The sequence below is a fragment of the Taudactylus pleione genome, unplaced genomic scaffold (assembly GCF_031769625.1).
Source record: "Taudactylus pleione unplaced genomic scaffold, aTauple2 ptg001080l, whole genome shotgun sequence".
Taxonomy (NCBI): domain Eukaryota; kingdom Metazoa; phylum Chordata; class Amphibia; order Anura; family Myobatrachidae; genus Taudactylus; species Taudactylus pleione.
The window spans coordinates 1,745,091-1,767,500 of NW_028285481.1; the positions used below are offsets into that span (position 1 = coordinate 1,745,091).

The 22,410-nt window shown below is 41.1% G+C and overlaps 1 long non-coding RNA gene across 1 annotated transcript in view; it reads left to right on the plus strand.

Moving 5' to 3' along the window:
* Positions 1 to 1,380: 1,380 nt before the first annotated feature.
* The window catches only part of LOC148453855 (uncharacterized), a 22,062-nt gene continuing 1,032 nt past the window's right edge, over positions 1,381 to 22,410 (plus strand). Inside the window, exons 1-2 of the long non-coding RNA XR_015874863.1 lie at positions 1,381 to 1,603; positions 14,582 to 14,663. This is a non-coding gene — a long non-coding RNA (uncharacterized LOC148453855). The remainder of the gene's footprint in view (positions 1,604 to 14,581; positions 14,664 to 22,410) is intronic.

The following is a 22,410-nucleotide window of genomic DNA, read 5'->3' on the forward strand; positions in this document are numbered from 1 at the left end:
AGGGACAGGTCAGTAGAGTTAAAAGGAACTGCTCACAGCAAGACAAATATCTAGCACAAGGCAGCATCATGAAAGATCAGTTCCTAGATAAACAATATAATGAAAAAACAGTTGAAAAAGCATTCCTAGAAGTGGCAGTGATGGAGAGACACAAGCTCCTAGAACATTAACAAAAACAGACAATAGGGACCAACAACCATATTCAGTTCATTACACCATTCAACAAGTCAGCAAAGAATATCAAACAAATACTTCAAAAGCATTGGGGGATACTGATGAAGGATGAAGTTCTAAAAGAACATCTCTTAGAAACAGCTCACATTATCTACAGGAAGGCCCCGGACTTTAAGAGAAAACTCATTCAAAATCACATAAAACCCAAGTCACTGATACAATCCACCATGTTTCCAACAACCCATAAAGGTTTTCATTACTGTGGGAGGTGCATAGGATGTAAAATCACCAATTCAAACAGAAATAACAAGAAAATAACAGAATTCATATCAACCACCACAAACAGGACATACATATTGAAAGAAGAAATAACCTGTAGCACAACAGGAGTAGATGCACCTGCAGCCTACAGTACATTGGAAAGACCAGCAGACCTCTGAAAAACAGGATATACAAACACATAAGAAATATTAAAATTGGATACACAAATCACAGTGTATCAAACCATTTCAAAGATTGCCATAAATCCGATCCATCAAGTCTGTCTTTTATGGGCCTTGAACAGCCACGGATGAATTGGAGGGGAGGTAATCACATACGTACACTACACAAGGCAGAAATGAGATGGGTGTTCACACTTTAAACCATGACACCGAGGGGACTAAATATTGAATTTAACACCCACTCACTACTATAAATTTAGAAGCCTGCAGTGAGACAGATCTATTAGAATGATCAGCACATAATCACTATTACAAACTCATATTTAGTTCTTTGAAAGAGAGGTTTTGATTCATATCACACTGGATAGATTTCAGTGTAGGACAATATCAGGTATCATACCTGTACAACAGCAATATCACATCATCAAACATCAGAAAACGAGGGTGCATATCATTAGACTCCACACTTCATTTTAAGATCAATCAGCCATACATCTACTAATTAGTGCTTTTTCATTGATTTACCAGTTTAATTATTTGGTAATATAAACCACTAAGAACAAATTAACATAAATATCAAATAATGTACAATACACTATGTTAGATACCAATGCAATTAAATCCATTTACTACAAAACCGTTGTTACAGTTCAGCACATGAGATGCAAGATCTAGTATAACCACACCCTTCAACCTACTGATTGGAGACTGACAGTTTAAAGAGCAGCCCCCTAGACACAGTGTCATCCTTGACAAAGGCTGCACAAGGCTGAAACACGTTTGAGACACTCCCCCTACAGGCAATTCTCTGGCAATAATCTCCTTCTGACATCCACCTAGTCCCGATCACATGATTGAAGAAACTGACAGGAAGCAGAGCGCCTGCACGGACATTAGGAGTCCCATGGGGACGAAGTCCCGAACACAGGACTAGATCATGAGGGCAGCAAGGAGGTGGGAGGACTAAGCACTCAGCGTCAGATCAGGTAAGTTTCCGCATTGAGTAGAGGGAGCACCTGGCACATGGTACCCACACCTGAGCTGGTAGTTGCTTCCTCCCCGGACCTCTGCACATCCACATAGTGGGATCGAGTGGTGTGTGACTTCCCATAGAAGCGCACTGTCTTTCCAGAACCCCGGCTGGGTTAGCAGGTCTGGGAACCCACTGATCACGCACCACTCATTTCCCCTCCAGCCTGAAGACATCCCGGGCAACGGTGATCACTAAGACAAAGACTTCAAGGTATTGGATTTTTCAGTGTACACAGCATCTGACCCCTTAGAGATCATGGGACACCGTATCTCTGTACATAGCATTACCAGGTCACAGACTCATCAACAAGAGACTGCCTTACCATATTTACCATGCATACATCCTATCCCTTATTGCTACCCATACGGTTGCCATTCACTGTTGCCACTACCAACATTTTATCAATCAGCATCATACTGATGCTGTAATATTTTTTATGTTTTGCATGTTTTTGAATAGTACAAGTAAAGCAATACATCTTATTACTGCCTGTTCACTTGTGGTTATTATCATCTTTACATTATAAATATCAAGAGGGAACTGGATGATAATCCCTGTGCAAACTTCTTTGCACAATTCTTACAGGAGAAAGTTTTTTGTGCAGCCTTAGATCCCTTAGATGTCATTCCACCATTTCACTGTACACAGACACTCAGAGAAAAGTAGTGATACAGACAAACACACACAGAGAGACTGTTTGAAGAAGATATAAGACCATAGAGGGAGATTATGCTATCAACCCCGCCCAACTAGCGCTGCTTCAGAGACCAGTGCTATTAACACAATATAAATGCTGTAATCAATGTGTAAACACAGTCCGACCTGGTCTTCACAAGTCTATCCCCACTGTGTCAGCAGCCTTGTGTTTGTAAGATGGCCAACAGCATCCTTCTGGAAGCGCTGGGGCTGCTGGGAGGCAGGAGCAGAACTGTGTATAAGGCTCTGCACCCTCCAATCTGGTGCCTTTCAGCACTGCTGCTCAGTGCTTTTAATGCCCAACTGTCATTTCCTCCTGGTCACCCTGCTACTCAGAGCGCCAGGAGTCACTAACCTTCTGCTGCCAAATGCTGCTGGCAGCGGGCTTGCTAATGGTGGAGTGCAACGAACGCCGCATGCAGCGCATCTGACTACCCCCCAAAGACAGTGGTCTGTGTAGCTGAAGACCCCAGCGTGTGCTGCAAGCAGCAGTGGTGAGGTCTCTCGGCAGCTCCAATGAAGCAGACAGGCAGGGGTAGTGAGCTGCCTGTCTGATCCTCATGCTGCTCGAGGATCCGTTGATATTTTAGCAGAAAGCTCTTGTATGTGACCAGCTTCATTGGCACAAAATTAAGACTAACCTGTAGGGGGGTATAGAGGCAGAGGAGCTAGCTACTATTAAAATTTATTAAAGTGCCAGCTCCCGGTTATCCCAAATCTATACCCCCACTGTACTGAGACTCCTTGTGGATGAAGGAGAAACATGGAAAAGATTACAAAAAATCATTCAGTAACAGATCCCTGTATACCAAACCTCTAAAAGGGAACAGTCTCTGCTCCTACAGTTTCTTTCTTGCCTCATAGCTCCTACAGGCTGGAGAACTCAACTGAGGATGCCCATAACTCAAAAATAATGTTTACTACCAGGAAATGAAGGTTAGGAAGAACCATGAAAAGGAATATAATCCAAATCCAAAAGTTCTTCTCAATTTCAGTATTTTCAAACCAGGTCTAGTTATTGAGGGATGAGGGTCCATGAAAGAATCAATTTGATTTTTTAAAATGAAAACCATAATTTAATGGTTTTTCATAGAAAATATTTTACTTTTGGTCATATCAACATTTTGCTATTATTATATTCTCTAAGACTTTTTCTGTTCCCCAGTTGGGTCCATTTCAGTTAATCAGTTTTAACCACTTAACTGCCAATTTTTTTTTAAAAAAAGGTCAGAATTTGTCATTTTCTTTATAATTTAATAAAGTTAAAATGTAATTATAAAAATATATCAAAATGCTTTATTAAAAAAATGAAACCTAGGGGAATGTTTGGACTTCCTGTGTTCATAGGCCCCTATTGTAAAATCAGATCCCACTCCGCATTAGATATATCCCCCCAGTGGATAAAAATCACAAGCAATATCACCACCGACCCCCAGGTGGTAATAGAGCCCACTGGCTTAGCCCCACCCTCACCCCCAGTATCAATGGGCCCCCACTGTTTAGTGTCCCCCATCCACATGTGTCACTGGACATTCATTTGCAAATATATAATATATCCCCCAGGCCACAAAAATGTTTTATGGAGCATTCTTCCCTCAGTGCCAAAAGACAAACCCCCTGATTACCACTCCTCTCCCTTTATCCAATGCCATAGAGAGGTGTCCTGGGCCCAGGGGAAGGGGGCATGGCCTAATTACGGGTGGCATGGCCATCCTCCTTAAAAAATATAATCCTTTCTGCAGCTTGGGGAGGGTTCTGTGATTCCCCCAACCTGTCACAAATCCATGGGGGGCACGATCAGTGGGATTGCTTCCCCCAACAGGCAGAGAAATCTGCTACTGCTCAGCAGCAGGAGAAGTCTCCCACTGCAGCCTAGCACAGAACATTGTGTGCTGGGCTGCTGAAAGGTAAGGGGGGGCAACAGACCTGGGCCCCCACTGGACCCCTCCAGCAAGCCCAGGCCTGAGTAACTAGTTCCTACCCCAAACTCTTCTTGGCACTCCTGCCTGTGATATAGTCCCAATCTTTCACCTTTTTGCAGAGGGTAACAAGGTGTGGGGCAGGGGGGACTGATCATTAGGCCACTCAGCTGCAGCTGATCTCTGCACACACAGAGATCAGTATATTTGTGCTCAGAGAAGAACTATGTTCCCCTACTCACACTTTTAGTTTAGATGCATGTTCCCTGGACTCCCATTCACACAGCAATCTGGGGCACAATTTTGGGAGTAATCTCAGTTATCACAGACCACAACATCCAAGGGAGCTGGATCAGGAAAGGAGATTTAATCTGCAGATATGCAGAACTGATATCCTCCAGTACAGATTGGGGAAGCAGAAGGGTGGCACTAATGCATGGGATGTGACCTGGTCATGTAGAGCAATCCTGGATGTGGTCGTATCCCATGTGTTACTGATTAAATGTCTTTTGGTGCAACAAAGGATAATCCAGTAAACCACACACCTCTGTATTTCTTTATAATCCTGGTACATACCTTCTGTACATGTAAAATGGTTTCTTTGGCAACTGATGAGTGTAATACCTCTTTTCCACCAAAAACCGAGGTCTGACCTGGGTTTTTGGACATGGTTGCAACCCTGGTCAGACCCAGGTCAGACCCATTTACACTGCACCTTCGATCTGGGTTACTCCCAGGTCAGCCCTGTTCACACTGAACTCAGGTCTGCCCTGCTAAACCTTTGAGATCATAAAAAGTGTGAGGTGAATGCTCCACAACCACCAACCAGCTCATTTCAGGCATGACCCAAGTCAGATAACCCGGGTTGCACCGTTTACACTGCACCATTACCCAGGTCCATCCTGGTTCCAACCCTGGTAGCTACCTGGGTTGGATTGCTAGGTCACTTGACCTGGGTTATTTTTCAGGGACCCTTTTACACTGAGCTGCGACCTGGGTAAACCCAGGTTTTTGCTCTGGTGTAAAAGGGGTATAAGTGAATAACTAGCAGAAGGTGAACATTGTCTACAAGACTTCAGAGCATACATTTCACCTCACATGGCTGGAACAAAACCCAGACTTCTTAGTAAAGAGAAATATATATCACTGTCATGTATTTTAAAATGAAAAAAAAATATGTACAGATATACAATAGGATACATTTAAAAGGACAATCAGTCTTTCTTATTAATTAATTAATGTATATTCCTAGAAATTACAGGCTAAACTATCAGCAGAATTGAAATTCTAAACTGTATCATCTTCATATTAATTTATCTTCATATATAGTTCATGGGTTGTTTGTTAGTGGTGAGTTTCAATATGGACTCAATAGAGACCAACACAATTAATTAAATACATTTCTGAAGCTACAGATAAGTTATTTTCTAAAATCACACCACATACCCCTCTATTTTATACCACATACAGATACATATGTATACATATGTATCATGGATACAGATATGCGCCATGTTATCAGCAATTCTCCAAACTATGATGCATATAGCAACTGCACGGTGGTCACAATGTGTCACTCAGTGGGGTCATTACTGTTACACACTGATAAGGATGAGCATGAAGCGGAGTTGAATCTCCCAGGGCTTGGTCTGGCCATGCAGTCAGATGGACAGACTAATTAAGGGGTCTAGTTACTAAGCAGTGTTAGGTGACAGACTGAAAAGTGATAAGGTGCCAGCCAATCAGCTCCCAACTGTCATCTCACAGTCTGTGTCTTAATTTTTTTGAATTATTTTGCAAGTTGTTGCAATCTGCAAGTTATACATTTACAGAACTGCTCTTGAATAAAGAATGTTAACAAAGTTACTGTAGCATATCCATAACCATAACAGGGTGTCCTCCCTGACATTCATTTCTGTAAGTGTATTGGTTATAAATAATGTACACTGACAGATCTTTAGCTCACAAGTTAAGTGTCTGCCTATGATGCATTAGATACTGCGTTTGAATCTACCCTAATTTTTTGTTTTAGTTTATTTTTTAAAATAGTCTTTTTTTGTCTTGTGTTTTTCTATACATTTGTGAGGGTGGCATCTTTCTATGCCATGTGCTTAATTGTAATCATTATTATTTTTAATATTAAAGCAATACAATTTAATTTCTAAAGGTTTTTGACTTTGCATTTAATTTTTGTGATACCACATTTTGTTTTCCTACTGCCTTACTGCTGTTGATCAATGAGTATTTCTCTGTGATTTTTTTTGTTCTGTTTTAATTGAGTTATTGATAGGGCATGATTCTAAGCAATATTGGAAGGTGCTGCAGACCTTACCCTGTAGAATCTCCTCTTATTCATGGTGAACAATAATCTTTGTAGGATATAAGGTTTTATATGTAGTTGTACTGTACCTAGATAGTGCAGTTAGTTTTGTGGACTGATGCTAAATGTTCATAATGATATTGCCTTTGAACCTCTATACACCCCTGTCTATACCTTCTGATATCCTGCCTATAAACCTCTAAGGATGACGCTATTTTGCGTACGCAGTTATACAGTAAATAAAGACTCCAGACCTAGAACCTGTGGTTCCAAAGCACAAAGTATTATTCAAGTAAAAGTACAGTCAGTTACACGCTAGTTATAAGTACAATTTAGCGTAAAGGAATTATACAGACCCAAGTACAGTTATACATATGCAGCGCTCTGGACCAGATGTAGGCATCAGCAAGAAACCCCTCGTCAATCAGCATTCAGCACAAAGACTAGAAACCCAGGGTCAGAGCATACATATTTATACCCCCCCAGAAATAGACAACACAATAGAGAAGTTTGTTGCTAATACCATTGGTCCTAAAGGAGAGGGCATATGTTACAAGGCATCTAGCAGGTTGGTTCAAATAGACACAGTCCAGCCTCTAACAATTGGTGGTCTCTGGTTTCCCGCCTCATGCAAAAATCCTAACAGTTGGTCATATAATGTACATTTTGTTGCTTGAAGTCTCTGCAGTCCATAAGTTGAGAATGCATGTTGCGATCTCTACATCGATGTTACCAGAATACTTTTTAGAGAGTACGCATCAGAACAATACCAAACATGGCTTATTTATCATGTATAAAACCTTAGTTACAAAACAATCTTTATTTCATAGAAATTATAGTAAATGTGCATACTTGAATCTTATACCTTAAAGCTTATGGAACCTTGTATGTGGATATGTAATGAGTGAGTATGTGGGGTTTGATGTAAAGACACTAGTTAACTTGGGGCAGATGCGTGTGCATGAAGCTAATATTCTGCATTTTCATACAGAATCTTATGCATTCGCTAATATGCAACTAGTTAACTGAGCAATTGTGCATATTAATGTGTGTATGAGAAATGGTGTAAGATGCAATCGCATGATGCTAATAGTCATATCGCCACATGTACTAAAGTGTGAGTTTATTTAAAATGGTGCTTGGGCGGCCATTCGCAAAATGGTGTCTTGCGATTTCATTTCCAAGACGGCGTCACTGCGATTCAATTTTAAATTGATCTTGTCTCAGCCAATAATCCAGCTTCGACATTCATTATGTATACCATGAGGAATTTAGCATGGGGTGTTGTCCTGTTTGCACTTTTAAAGGAATTTCTATCTATAAAATGTGCTCACATAAAATGTCTAGACAAACTATGGATGATAATGTTAGACTATATATAAATAAATTATAAAATAAATGAATGGTGTATAAGAATTAACAAATATCAATAGCAAAACAATCATAATAGGTTGAACTATAAAATATGATAAAAATGGTGCAGTGTCATAGTAGGTTTAGTAGCAGTTTCAATATATGGTTCATAATGAGAAACACATGAGAGGTAGATTAAACCCCCACAGAAGAGTTTTAGATAGTAACAAAAACCACCAAAGTGTTGGATTACATTCTGTTGGTTTGGGATTGATTGATTTGGGATTTTTTTTGTCACAGGGCTAGCCTATGGTTGTAGAGGAGGTTGAACCAGGGGAGTGTATTTAAGGAGTTATAGACATTATGTACTGTAGGTCTTTTTCTTCAATTAATGTCCAACCCATCCAACCCTTTTTTTGCATCCTCTTTGCATATTCTTGTTGTTGGTTTGTAATATCCTGTCCTGTCATTGAGGTAGTAAAGTGAGAAAAATAGAAGCCATTATAATGGTTATTTGGTCAAGTGCAATTATGAGTGGCTAACATGTCCATCGCATGGGGTTTGCAGATAGTACCTGCATGGGGGATCAGCATTTGTCAACTAATTGTAAGTGGTGGATGGACTTTATGAAAATGTTGCACTAGGGTAAATTGATTTTGACTATTGACTCATATCATTGGTCTCAAACTTAAATGACTAAACTGTAGAGAGATGCTGAGCAGGTCTTCTGAATAACCCAGAATATTTGCAGATCTTCCAAATAACACAATTGAGATCCACTAAACAGCACAGAGCATGTATCCAAATAAACACCAGAACTGACAGGTTAAGACTGATTACAGCCCAGCAATGCATGCAAGACGGAAATCTGTAAAAGGGCTAAACAGCCAATCATCACATGTCCAAACACCAGCAAGACTCTGAATTGCAACAATCAAGATACAGAACACAGACCAGCATGATAACGTCTGGTGTGCATGCCTGGCTGTTTGCAGCCATTAGAGTTTACCTGAAGAGAGGAACACAGTATAAGATTATTTGTGAAATCTGGCTGATTGGGATGAAATTCTGATGATGTGTGGAAGCAAATGTTGACAATTTGCTCCCAAAAACCGGAAAATAGACAAAAATGGTAGTTCGGACAAATTGGTTATATCAAATGGATTTAACAACATTTTCCAGTGTTTGGGAGCTAATAATCAATAGTAATTTGTTCCCATACGTTTCAAACCAGCCAGATTGGACATATAGGGGTATATTTACTAACATTCAATTTTGCATTTTGAGTGATTTGGCATTTGATTTGCATTTGATTTGCATTCAATTTTGCATTTCACTATTTACTAGAAGGCCATATCGAATGTAAAATTAAATTTAAAACTGAATTTTACTCAAATCAAACTCAAATCGAACATCAGGTAAACATCAGTACTTTTACATAGACCAATACACAAATCCCTTAAGTACTATCATTCAATTTGAAATCAAACACAAAATTGAACTTCAAATCCTCAAATGAATAGACCTGCTTCATGCTTTCGATTTGAGCATGAGCAGGTCGGATTGACACAGATACATGCAAACATCAGTGAGATGCATGCATGTATCTTACTGTAAAAAGTTAAGAAAGAGTAACATTTCTAAAAAAAATTATGTGAGGTCCTCCCTAAAACAGAAACAGCCCCAGACTTTTCAGAGCCAGCCCTGGTTGTCTAAGTACAAGGAAAAAAATATGTAGGGTTCCACTGTACTTAGTACAACCAACACTGGGGCCTGGAACCAGTTCTGGTTCTGGAATTATAGGGGAAAAATTGCTTAGGGTTCCCCTGGAAGTTCCAGAACCAGCACCTGACCCTTTCTAGTGTGGGGGCTGATGCCACAGACAGGGGAGCCATTTCACCTGGCCCCCCAGTCACAGCATCAGCCCTGACTACTAGTCAGCCCAATCCAGGGATCCATGGGGAGTTGGGGACCACCTTAATAAAGGCACCCGCCTCTCCAGGGCACCCTTAGCCTAGGCTGATAGCCCAGGGCTATCCCCGCTACCCCTGGGTGGTGGTTGGTGGGTTTATAGTGTAGGTGTAGTGTACAAAAATAAGATGAAAAACATTGTATTTACAGTAGAACTGCAGGTCCCAGCAAGCCTCCCACATGATGGTACTTGGGGAACCACAAGTTCCAGCATCTGAGGCATTTCGGGCCTGCTGGTACCTGCAGTTCAAATATAAAGAATTATTTAAATAAACACACACCATGAAATTACAGTTTTATTACATACACACTCATGCTTACTCAGCTACATTACCTCGAGTGGTCCCCTTTTCCATGTAGGCATTCATGGTCTCTTAAAATAAAAAAATTAATAAAACTGATACATGCACTAGATAACAACCAGGATGGTTATATTCTCCCGAATGAAGAGCTCAGATATGGTTCTAGCCTTTGTAGAGCTGTATCTGAGTATTCATTGGCTGAGAGAGGTCATCCCCCATCTCTCAGCCTATGAATGGCTCCTACATTGAAGTCAATGGTGGCTACTGCAGAATAGACTTTAGTTAACCTGTGGCTCTCCATTGACTTCAATGGAGGGAGCCGTTCATTGACTGAGAGGCAGGGACTGACCTCTCTCAGCCAATGAATGCTCACACACGGACCTTCAAAGGAAGAAGCCATGTCTGAGCACTTCAGTCAGGAATTAACAACCATCCTGGTTGTTACTTAAGTGCGTAGTTTGTGTTTTTAATTTTTTTGTTTTAAGAAGACCACGGATGCCTACTTTGTACCATAGAGGACTGAACCATGCAGAGGAGAAGGTGAGTATGTTTTTTTCCACAGGTACCATATGGAATTTCTACTGGACAAGGGGACCGATGCTACAGGGATACATAGGTGAGTATGAGTACATCTGCATGTGTGTGTATTCAAATTATACTGTGTATGGCAGTGATTCCCAACCTCAGTCCTCAAGGCACACTAACAGTCCTGGTTTTAGTGATATCCATGCTTAAGCACAGATGGCTAAATCAAAATAACTAAGGAACTTTAAGTCACTTGTGCTCAACTATGGCTATCCTTAAAACCTGGACTGTTAGTATGCCTTGAAGACTGTGGTTGGGAACCCCTGGTGTATAGGGTATGTGTCCTGTGTTTTTTTAATATCACTTTTGCAGTGTAACTACAGGTAGCACTGTACCTACACAATTTTTTCCCCTGTAATTCCATAACCAGGACTGGTTCTCAGAGCTCAGTGCTGGTTGTACTAAGTACAGTGGAACCCTATGCAATTTTTCCCTGTACTTAGACAACCAGGACTGGCTATGAAAAGTCCGGGGCTGGTTCTGTTTTGGGGGGGACCCCATGTCATTTTTATTCTAAATGTAACTTTTTATAAGCTTTGTACAGCAAGATACATGCATGCATCTCACTGATTTATGCATGTTTCTGTGTGAAAATGAACTGCTCATGCTGAAAGCGAAAGCATGATGCAGTTCTATTCAGTTGGGGACGTGCAGTTTGGTTTGAAGTAGGATTTGCTGCTCGATTTGTATATGAACATGCCAAATTGACCAACAAATCACTGTTCCAAACCAAACCAAATCAAATTTGATTTGGCAAATGCTTCTCAAATTGAATGTTAGTAAATGAGGGTTTTGAAGAGGGATTTGAACTTTTGATTCTAGTCGGTTTGAGGTGAGCAAAATCGAACTACAAAACAAAAGTCAAATCAAACCTTAGTAAATGTACCCCATAATCTTATATTGTGTACCTGGTTTTAGCAAGAGCTGCTAAAGTGTGCTTTTCCCAGATTCTATCAATTGGTTGCTGTGACCTGACGCCTTTCGTTTAGGCTGGCCCTGGTCACGGGTTAGCGCTTTTGGACTCCCACTCACCGTCAGAGTGACCACCTGTCACTGACTCCCCCCACAGCACTATGGGCATGTAACCATGCTGCCACCACCAAACTCTAGCATCGGCATTTAGAACCGCTTTTTACGTTACAAGCCTCGGCACCTGGAACCGCTTCTGCTGCGTATGCATTTGATTAGCTGCGGACACGCCTCCTGTTTGGTGTCGGCTGTTCCCACCTGATCCCTAGCAATGGACCAGGTCTGCACGGTAGCTTAGCAGAGGGCTTGAACTTGGAGACCTTGGAGACACGGAGCTCTTAACCAGAACAGCCAGAGAACGGAATAGCGTTTGGCGCAATGCTTTTGGTCGCAGGATTGAGATACAATTGAATTCAGGCAAGATGTTTATTGCTCAAAGTCTTAAAGAAAACTCGTCCTTCCGCCTGAAGGGGAATATCACACAGAAATCATACAGCAATTCTCCACAAAGGATTTTCAAAGATGTAAAAGAAACAGAGGGCCTAATTCTGACCCGCTCGCGAGTGCTGAGCGCTCGCAAGTGGGTCGATGGTGCCCTAGTGTGCATGCGCATGACGGAGGGAGCTCCATCGTGCGCATGCGTGAGACCCGAATAGCAACGGCCAAGCCGTCGCTATGGGTCTCACACCAAAGGGGGCGTGCTGTCGATGTTGATTGACAGCATGCCCCCTTTGGTGGGCATGCTGGGGGCGTTGCTGCCCAGACGGAGGCGTTCCCATGGGAACGCTTACCGTCTGGGGCCGGCCCCACTGACATCACTAGTTATGTCAGTGGGAGTGCTTTTGGCTGTGATAGAGCCAAAAGCACTCCTGGGCTTGCGGCAGCGAGACCCTACCGCAGGGTCTCATCGCAAGCCCGATGGTCTTGACCATCGCGACCATCTTTTTGGCCACTCGCATAAGCTGCTCCAATATTAGGTAGGAGGGCCCTGATTCAGAGCGAGCGCTCTTGTCAGAGCATCTGGCTCTGAATCAGGCCCAGAGGCTCACAGGCCCTGTACATATAGTCAGAACACACAATACAGCATGGTGAAATCCACCCACAGTTGGTCTTGTAACCCAATCAGACCATCTATCCCAAAAGTAATTACAACTCACATTCCACAGGAACTGGTAATTTACTCTCATCCATTGATACATTTATCACACAGTATGTAGAATTACCAGCAATATTATTTGCTTTGGTCTTCCTGCAATAATCATGAAAAAACAAACATTTTTTCCTCAGAAGTGCACACACACAGGAGATAGTCTCAGGTCATCTCACAGGATGATATGGCCATTTGACTGTCTTCACACCTTCCCACAGAAACCTTCCAGCCAGGTCTAATCATCAGACCTCCTGCTAAGGGAATGACAATTAGCATCTAATCTCCTACAGCCACAGAGGCTGGTCATGTCATATACAAATAGTGCATTTAAAACCATTTTACTTTTAAAATCATATGTTTTAAATACATGTCCTGGCTCAGTGCTGCACATACCATTTTGAATAAATTTTAATGTTTAAACACTCGGCGCCTAGCACAGAGTACACATTTACAATGGGTGCCTGGCGCCTTTTGTCCTTTTAAAAATGGCGCAACGGCATGAGAGGTAATCTCCTCAATGCCTTGGCAGCCATTTTAATCATGTGTGGTCAGCCTCCGGCCACAGTTGCTATGAACTAATGTAAGCTGACAGAATCTTTAGCTTACGAGTTAAGTGTCTGTCTATGACCCATGGGGTTTTGAGTTGGATATTGACCTAAATCTTATTTAGATTTTTTTATTTAAAATTTGTATTTATTTCTATTGGTTTTTTTATGCAGTGGCTGAGCTTGTTTTTCCATACCATGTGTTCTCAAACAGTTCTGTCCAATTTTTAACAACGTGCGATTTTATGCAAAGGGAGTTTTAGCAAAACTGTGCATTAGCTAAAAAGGGATCCTCCCCATTTCTTAACAACTGTATTACTAGATGGGGTAATATGCAAATCCAGAGATGACTCAGAAAGAGCCCCAGAAATGAAAATAGTCATTGCACTTTCTAATGGTCTTGTCCTCTAGTGACCATGAGATGAATCCATTTTAATTACAATATAGGCACAATTTTAAGTACAGGAAAGTAGTTCTGGGTGGTCTTAGATGAAATGGATTGACTTAATTTCACAATTGGGCAAATTTACTAGAGTGAGTTTTTAGAAGTGAGTTTTAAAAGTGATGTTGTCCATAGCAACAAACAGATTCTAGCTATTATATTCTAGAAGACACTAGTTAAATGTTAAGTAGAATCTGATTGGTTGCTATGGGCAAAATCACTTTTAAAACTCATTTCTAAAAACTCACACTTTAGTAAATTTACCCTGTCTGTGTTTAGAGGGTTTTTGTATTACAATAATTAGTTTGGCAATAGAGAGAGAAAGAGAGAAATAGAGAAATAAAGAAAGAGAGAGAGAGAGAGAGAGAAAAAGAAAGAAAGAAAGAAAAGAAAATATAGAGATAAAGAGACATAGATAAATAATAAGGAAAGAGAGAGATAAAGAGAGAGAGAGATAATGAATAAGGAAAGAGAAAGATAAAGAGAGAGAGATAATGAATAAGGAAAGAGAGAGATAAAGTATAAGTAGATGTGACGCGGCACAGAGGCTTAGCCATATCTTTGCAAATATATGCAACTGAGATATCTGATATTTCTACCACCATGTAGTTTTTCAAATCTTATTGCTGATTTCATTCTGAGTGCTGGGGGATAACATTTTTTGTTGTTTCTTGTACAGTCCAGATGATACCGGCACAACACAGAGTGGAATCCTTGCAGGTGATAAGATGTGTGGCAACAGCAGATGGTATCCACCACAGGTACACCAGCAGAACTGGAACTGGAGTTGGGAAGCAGTCTGTGTGCAGCATAGGAGCCACAGCACTGATAGATGATACACAGCAGTAGATGTAATGCAGGCAATTATGATCAGTCTGTGTGCGGCATGGAAGCTGCGGAGCTGAGAGATGATACACAACGGTAGATGGAATGCATACAACAGCAAGTATGGAAGCCGCGTCACTGAGAGGGGATACAGTGGTGATGGTAAACAGTCTCGGTGGTTATCTTTATGCGGCGTGGGAGCAGCATCGCTGAGAGGCAAACAGCAATGGTAACAAGTGGGCAATAGTTTGAGTTTCAGTAAGGAAAGTATCCACAGGAGAAAACTCTGGAAACACAGGAGACACTGAGCCTGGAATGATCCTCAGGAAGGAACACAGGGCCTGATTCAGACCCAGTCGCAAGTACTCGCAACCGGGTCGATGGTGACCCACAGCGCATGCGCACGGTGGAGCCGGCTCCGTCATGCGCATGCGTGAGAGCCAGCTAGCGACGGGCACTCCGTCGCTCCAGGTCTCGCACCAAAGGGGGCGAGCTGTCGATGTTGAGTGACAGCTCACCCCCTTTGGTGGGTGGGCTGGGGGGATGGCTGCCAAAATGGTGGTGTTCCCATGAGAACATCTACTGTTTGGGGATGGCTCCACTGACATCACAAGTGATGTCAGTGGAGAGCTTCCGGCTTTGTTGGATCCGAAAACTCTCTGGGGTTTGCGATGAATGAGACCCTACCACAAGGGTCTCATCGCAAGACAATGGTCTTGACCATCGCAACCATCATCGTGGCCGCTCGCTATAGCTGTGGGTGGTCACCCACAGCTATGAGAGCGGCCAAGAGGCCGTTCTAAAAAAAAAAAGACCAGCCCTGATTCAGAGTGAGCACTCTGTCAGAGTGAGCAGCTCTGAATCAGGCCCACAGTTGTTCAGGCATTGAGTCTTTCCTAGGCCTGGCAATATATAGGAAGTGGTAACAGGTAACTGGGCAGGATGACCAGGTGAGCAGCCAGGGGAGCGGTAATCACTGGGATAGTCTGTTGGAGGTTTTATACACATCAGTGAATGAATGTTTAACCCTGTATGGGCGGCTAAGTCCACTATTTGTGACATTATCAAAGGCTTTTGCCGGTAGTGATTATCAAAAACTATCACTGGTGGTAGAAGTTGTGAAAGAATCAGTAAACCTGATCTATTTTAGAGCTTTGTAAATGTATAAAATAGTATAATGTTTGTGCATACAAAGGATCTTAATCATAGTAAAGTGAAAACCTTGTTACTATTTTTCTTCAGGACTTAATTTTAGTAAATCAAACATAAACCTCTGTAATTACTGTAATCCTGCTTATGAAAAAAACTCAAACTTGTATTAATGTTACATGGCCTACTGATGATTGTACGTTAATATATAGCAGTAGGTGCACACTGCCTATAAGATTACAAAGCATACATATCACCTCACATGGCTGGCACCAAGCTCAGACTTCTTATTAATGAGAAATACTGTATATATCAGTGTCACAGTGGGACTAAAGTCTATATTAGCTATGTATTATGTGATGTGACTACAGCCAGAAGTCCTTCAGCTGTGTGCCATGGCTATAGAAGAGGAGTTCCATTTTGCTGAAGTGCAAAATGGATCTCCTCTGACTTCCCAGACTTCCCAGACCACCCAAGTTGTGTGGTTATCTGTGACTGCCAACATCGCTGCTGGATATGCACCCCAGAATGCCATGTGAACAGCATTCTGAAAGACATGCGTCCGGTTAGTTCCTCTCCAAGCATTATTTGACTGATATACAACAAACAAAGATAAACAGCGCTCTATTATATGAATTCAAAATTTAATATATAGGATAGAATAACATGCATCAATTAAAACAATAATGTGTATACACACTAATTACTCAGTCCTGATCATTGAGATAGCAAATCAGTGTCCATATAAATGAAGTGATGGTAGGTTGTATGATCCAGCAGAATATTTACCCAGTCCAGTATCCACAATGGTGTGGGATCCGTATAATAATTGCAGGTGTAGTAAATGCAATGGATTTCCCAGACCACGAATTGTATGTTGGTTTCCTGGGACAGGTCCGGTGTCCAAATATTGCAGGGTACAATTAGCGGTTACAGCGATTTGCACAATGTGGTCCCCAGGGCACTGGTCCAATAGTGGTCTGGAATCATCAGCACTTCAAATAAGCAATAAATGCGGAACTTGTCTCTGGGTGAGGAAGAGTATTGCAGTGTGTAGTAGCCAATCCCTAACGCGTTTCGCTGTGCTAAGGTCACAGCTTTATCAAACCTGAGTAATTAGTGTGTATACACATTATTGTTTTAATTGATGCATGTTATTCTATCCTATATATTAAATTTTTAATTCATATAATAGAGCGCTGTTTATCTTTGTTTGTTGTATACCCTGTTCTTTGAGGACTGACTATCCTCACATTTACAGCTGCTCATTCATTTACTACCTCTAACCATTTTTTTAGCGCTCCATCAGTATTTATACTGTTTTTTTTTCATTATTTGACTGATGCAGTTTGGAAAAAGAGAAAAGAACTCTGTTTGGTGAGCACTCTAAGTTATTATGTATAATAAAACATAACTTTTAATATTGAAAATTAATAAAATAAGACTCACTGTTGTACAAAACACAAAAATATCACAAAAATATCAAAAACTATTAGTCTGAAACACTTAAATCTAAGAAATCCTATACATTAAATAGGCATATTCTAGAATAAATATATATAAGCACATAGATAGTAAAATTAAACACCCTCCTATATATCAAAACAGCGAAATATACAAATAATACAAATAGAATCACGCTTAAATAGCATAATTATTCAGACTTTGGTTTATCCCCTAATGCATAACATGAATATGTCCTAGCTTAAATAGCATAAGTATACAACCATTGGTTGATCCCCTATTATATAGCATTAATGTATCTTTAGTTTAGAATTTTAGAAAAGTCCGGGCATAGAAGCTGCCAAACCTCATTCTACTTCTCCTCACTTGGACCAAGGTCTATCTATCTAAATTGGTCAGATAGAAGGAGGAGGGTGGTGCAGGAAAAAGACTTTTTAAAGGGGGGGTTAGTTTATAAAACAAGGATTTTTTTAATTAGTATGAGCGTGTGGGGGGTACTTTTGGTAGGACCACTGGAGGCAGGAAGTTATTATATAATGTTATGTGGATACAGGGGATGGGGGTTCAAAACACCCCATAGGTACTGTACAGAATATACTGTATTGCAGTGAGTTCAAATCACACTGTATATGGGACGGGTAAGTGTACACTTTTTTTCTGTCTGTTAAGAGTGTCCTGACGAAAGGGCGGAGGCCCCAAAATGTTGACAATTATGTGTTAATACACTTAGATTTTTTTGCATCTTTAAACAAGAGCCTGGGAGTGCCATGTTGTCTTTGGAGGTGTATGTACAATTTTACACTGGCACTGAGGCCAGATGATTATTAATGACTGAGGGCCTGATAGAGAGGCACTTGCTGTTTGCGAGTGCTTGCTCTGAATTAGGGCATTTTTTTGTTTGTTTCGGCCTCCAGGCCACTCACAAAGCTGTGGTTGACCACCCACAGCTAGTGCGAGCAGCCTGGCGATGGTCACGATTATAAAGCTTTGAGACCCTGTGGGAGGATCTCATCTCCCACAAGCCCGAGTGGACTTCCTGCTCTAATAGAGCAGGAAGTCCACTACTGACATCACGAGTGATGTCAGTAGGGCCGCCCACAAATGGCATACATTCCTAAGGGAACGCCTGCATTTGTGCAGCCACCCCCCTCCCGGCCTACAAAACGGTGCGAGCTGTCAATCAACATCGACAGCCCCCATCCTGTAGTAAGCCCCAGAGTGACGGAGCTGCCATCGCTCGTTGGGGCTCACGCATGTGCACACCGGAGGCGGTGCATGCACAGTTGGGGAACATTGACCAGCTTGCAAGCACTGTGTGGGTCTGAATCAGGCCCTGAGTGGCGGCAGTTTGGGAAATATATACATTGTGCTTTGTGTGACATTAGCAATTGTTGCAAGGCACCAACTGGGATTAATTGGATTTTTTGAACCTGGATATACATTGTACCACCTAATCAGTGTACTTAGACTTTGGTGTATGAGACTAGTGCATTGCAGTGGTATCTGCATTACAGTAGATGATGGATTCAACAGCTGGGCCCACAGCAATGCAGGATACAGTGGGCTGTAGAAGCTTTAATGTGCCCATGGATGAGACTTTTAGCTATTCTGCTGCTGAAATTGAAGGGATTTTGTTTAAGGATAATTAGACCATCACTGACCCTAAACTGAAGGTGGAGGATATTCTTCTTCAATTATTCAAACTTAAAAGACGAGAAACGGATAATCTGCTCCACAGAATATCTCTTTCAGATTATGTGCGTGAGAGGGGAATCCCTAGGGGATTCAGGGTGTGAAACGTACCAATGATAGGCCATCATAATTTGTAAGGACTGGACCTTATGGTCCTGGTAATTAAAGAAGCCGGTCAGGAACTGCAGGATACGAGAGACAAGATTATATCCTTTGAAAGGGATCATAGAATACTAATGGAGGAGGAGTTTAACCAAAGCATGATGAATAAGTTAAAACAACATTGCGAGCAGTTTAAGAATGATTGAGTGAAATTTAAGAAAAATAAAAACCATACTGTAGACATGGATTAGGAGGATAACAGAGTTTATAGATGGTTAACTAATGACCATAATGTTAATGAAAGGCTCATTCTTGCTTTGGGGGAAGTGACCTAGAGCGCACACCAAGTTTGTAATTTGATCACCCTGCTCATTCCAAAGATTTCATACAGTACAGTAGCCTGCCTCTAAATCACCACCACCATTCATCTTTAAAGAATACTATTATATAAGAATATTCTTTTATTTTCGTGTGTTTCCTTTCAGTATTTGCAGTTAGCGCTAACTGATACATTAATAGAAAAAAACCTATAATATTATGTACTGCATGTGTACCCTTACAATCATATTCACCATATAATACACTACAGAGCAAGCTGGTCTTAGTTGAGTGATGATTTCTACATAGCAGTGATGACATTGCCGCAAGTGTGCTGCAGAAAATGCACAGTCAGTTTGTAATCAAGATACCTAGTATTGGGTGAGACATATAGTTGAGTGATGGTTTTATACACCACTGCTCAGATCCAACTACTAATTTCTAAGGCATGCCATCACTGTGTGAGTGCTGCACACCACTTTCTACAGTGCCATAATATGTTGTACAAACTCCTAGTGGCACAACAGTGCCAACATTGCCACAAGTGTGCAGCAGAAAATGCATGGTCAGTTTGTAATAAAAGGACAACTCCTTCTGGGCTGAGACTTGTAGTTCAGTGATGGTTGTATACAGTGTAAATCCCACAGATCATAAGGTATGTTATCACTGTGTGAGTGCTACATATCACTGCAGAACAATTCGCATGGACTCGCACTGATTGTTTTTAAATGAGGTGTTATCATGCTGATGCATGTATCTACTATATCATAGTATACTATAATAATAATGGCAAAATACATTTATAAATTGTTTATCAAAAGTGTACTCAGGACTTGCAGACCAAATTATGTAATCCTTTATTACACACTCAATGAGCTCTCGATCCATGACAACTATAGCATACCGAATGACACTGTCAGTCAGCCAGTCAGCGGACAGTACTACAGACATTGCATTGTCTTTTTTAACGCATGCACAGTGCAGTTTAGGAAAAGTGACATCTGGTGGACAGAAAGTTATATTACACTCTCCAGATTTTCCAGTGTGTCAGTATATTACTATGTGACTCAATATAATATGGCACAGAACAACCAGCAGGGAAGGCTACATGGCATACAGAACAAAGATGTAGCAGGACACATATGTAATTGTGGGGTATATGTGCATGATATGGCTGGTAATTGCAAGGTATCTGTCTAGGATACGGCTGGTAATTGTGGGATATCTGTGAAACATGGCTGGTAAATGTGAAGCATGAATTTGTCTAGAATAAAATCCCTGTGGACATTTTACTGTGTGTGTCTCTCACTCCCCGGCCATATGCTCTGAATGCTGCAATACTGTATCTATGTGACTGACTGCTTACTAAGAGGAAAGTAAGCAGTCAGTCACATAGATACATAGACAAGAGGAAACGCACTGACACCTGGTATCTCATGCCGCATGATATATTGAGTCAAAGGGGTAAATTTACTAAAGTGAGAGTTTTTCGAAGTGAGTTTTAAAAGTGATGTCCCCTATAGCAACCAATCAGATTCTACTTAACATTTAAATAGCACCTTCTAGAAGATAATAGCTACAATCTGATTGGTTGCTATGGGCAACATCACTTTTAAAACTCACTTCTAAAAACTCTCACTTTAGTAAATTTACCCCTAAATCTATAATGTCACATCTGTAGGTATTTCACCAAAATCAAGGCTTGTATTAAAAGGCTAAATTCCAGTAAGACAGTCACCTCAATTGTCTTTTAAAAATCTTGAATATTTGTATCTAACAATTTCATATTTAGACAACAATGACAAATTATTGAATGAACTTCTAATAAGGATGCTAATTATGTCGTTTATTGTTCCATTTCCTGGTAATCCTTCTTTATAATACAGTAAAAAAACATACATTATTTTGTTTTAGAATGTACCATGCCGTAATGAAAACAGATAAAGTTGCTAAAGAAAAACCCATACAGCAGATAACCATCACGTGTGTTTTCAACCCAAAACAAAAAAATATATAATTTATAATTGTCCATAATGTATTTGTCATCAAATGGTAGGCAGCATGTACCTAAGGCTGAAATAAGGTCAAAATTAAAATAAGACCCAGTTTTGGTCACATCTCCATATGTACCAAGCTACAAAATGTGATACATTCCGGAGCTTGGACCCAGTGGGTAACGTCATCTTTAGATGTCATTACCCAATAGAAGCCTATGGGCTTCTGTTTGCACTTCCTCCTGAGAAGGATCAAATCAGCGTTTGCGTCATTGTGCGTATGCACAGAATAACACCATAGGGACTTCTGGGTCATAAACTCAGAAGTCCCTCTATCGCAATGGAATTCCTCTAATTGGGTGAGCTGTCCTTTGCAATTTTAATCACATTTCTAAGTACATGCTGCCAATATTATCGCCAGTATGTACCCGATAAGATGCGGAATGCACTGCATTGCGGATGCAATGATTTGTACACCCCACCTTGATAATACCTGAGCTGGAATAAGGTGGGTGGGCACAGGGGGCAAGTTTACCCCAGCTATGATTACAGCTGCAATGCAACAGTGCACCACAAGCTGTAGAAATTGAAAAGGAGAGGGAGTTTGGAGACTGAGCAGGGTGAAAAGCCTCTGCAGTCAGTCAGTGCTACCAGCAGCAGCCTGGGAGAGAAGAGGGAAGGACGAAAGGTAGGAAGGAAACACTGCCACCGGCTTTGAGCATGAGCCTGGGGGCAGCAAAAAAGCTGGGGAATCAATGTGCATGACCTCAGCATGAAGTTAAATGAGGGTGTGATGTGTAGCCACACCCCCTGTTCATGTGTACACCAAAGGCTTAGACACTACAACCAAATCCTGTTCTTAGGGGCCCCCAGTCTTAATTGCCCAGGCACCCCAGAGCCTTAATCCAGCTCTGGACAATACCTTCATTTTAAAGAAATTGTCTTAACTTTGAAATTTGTGAAA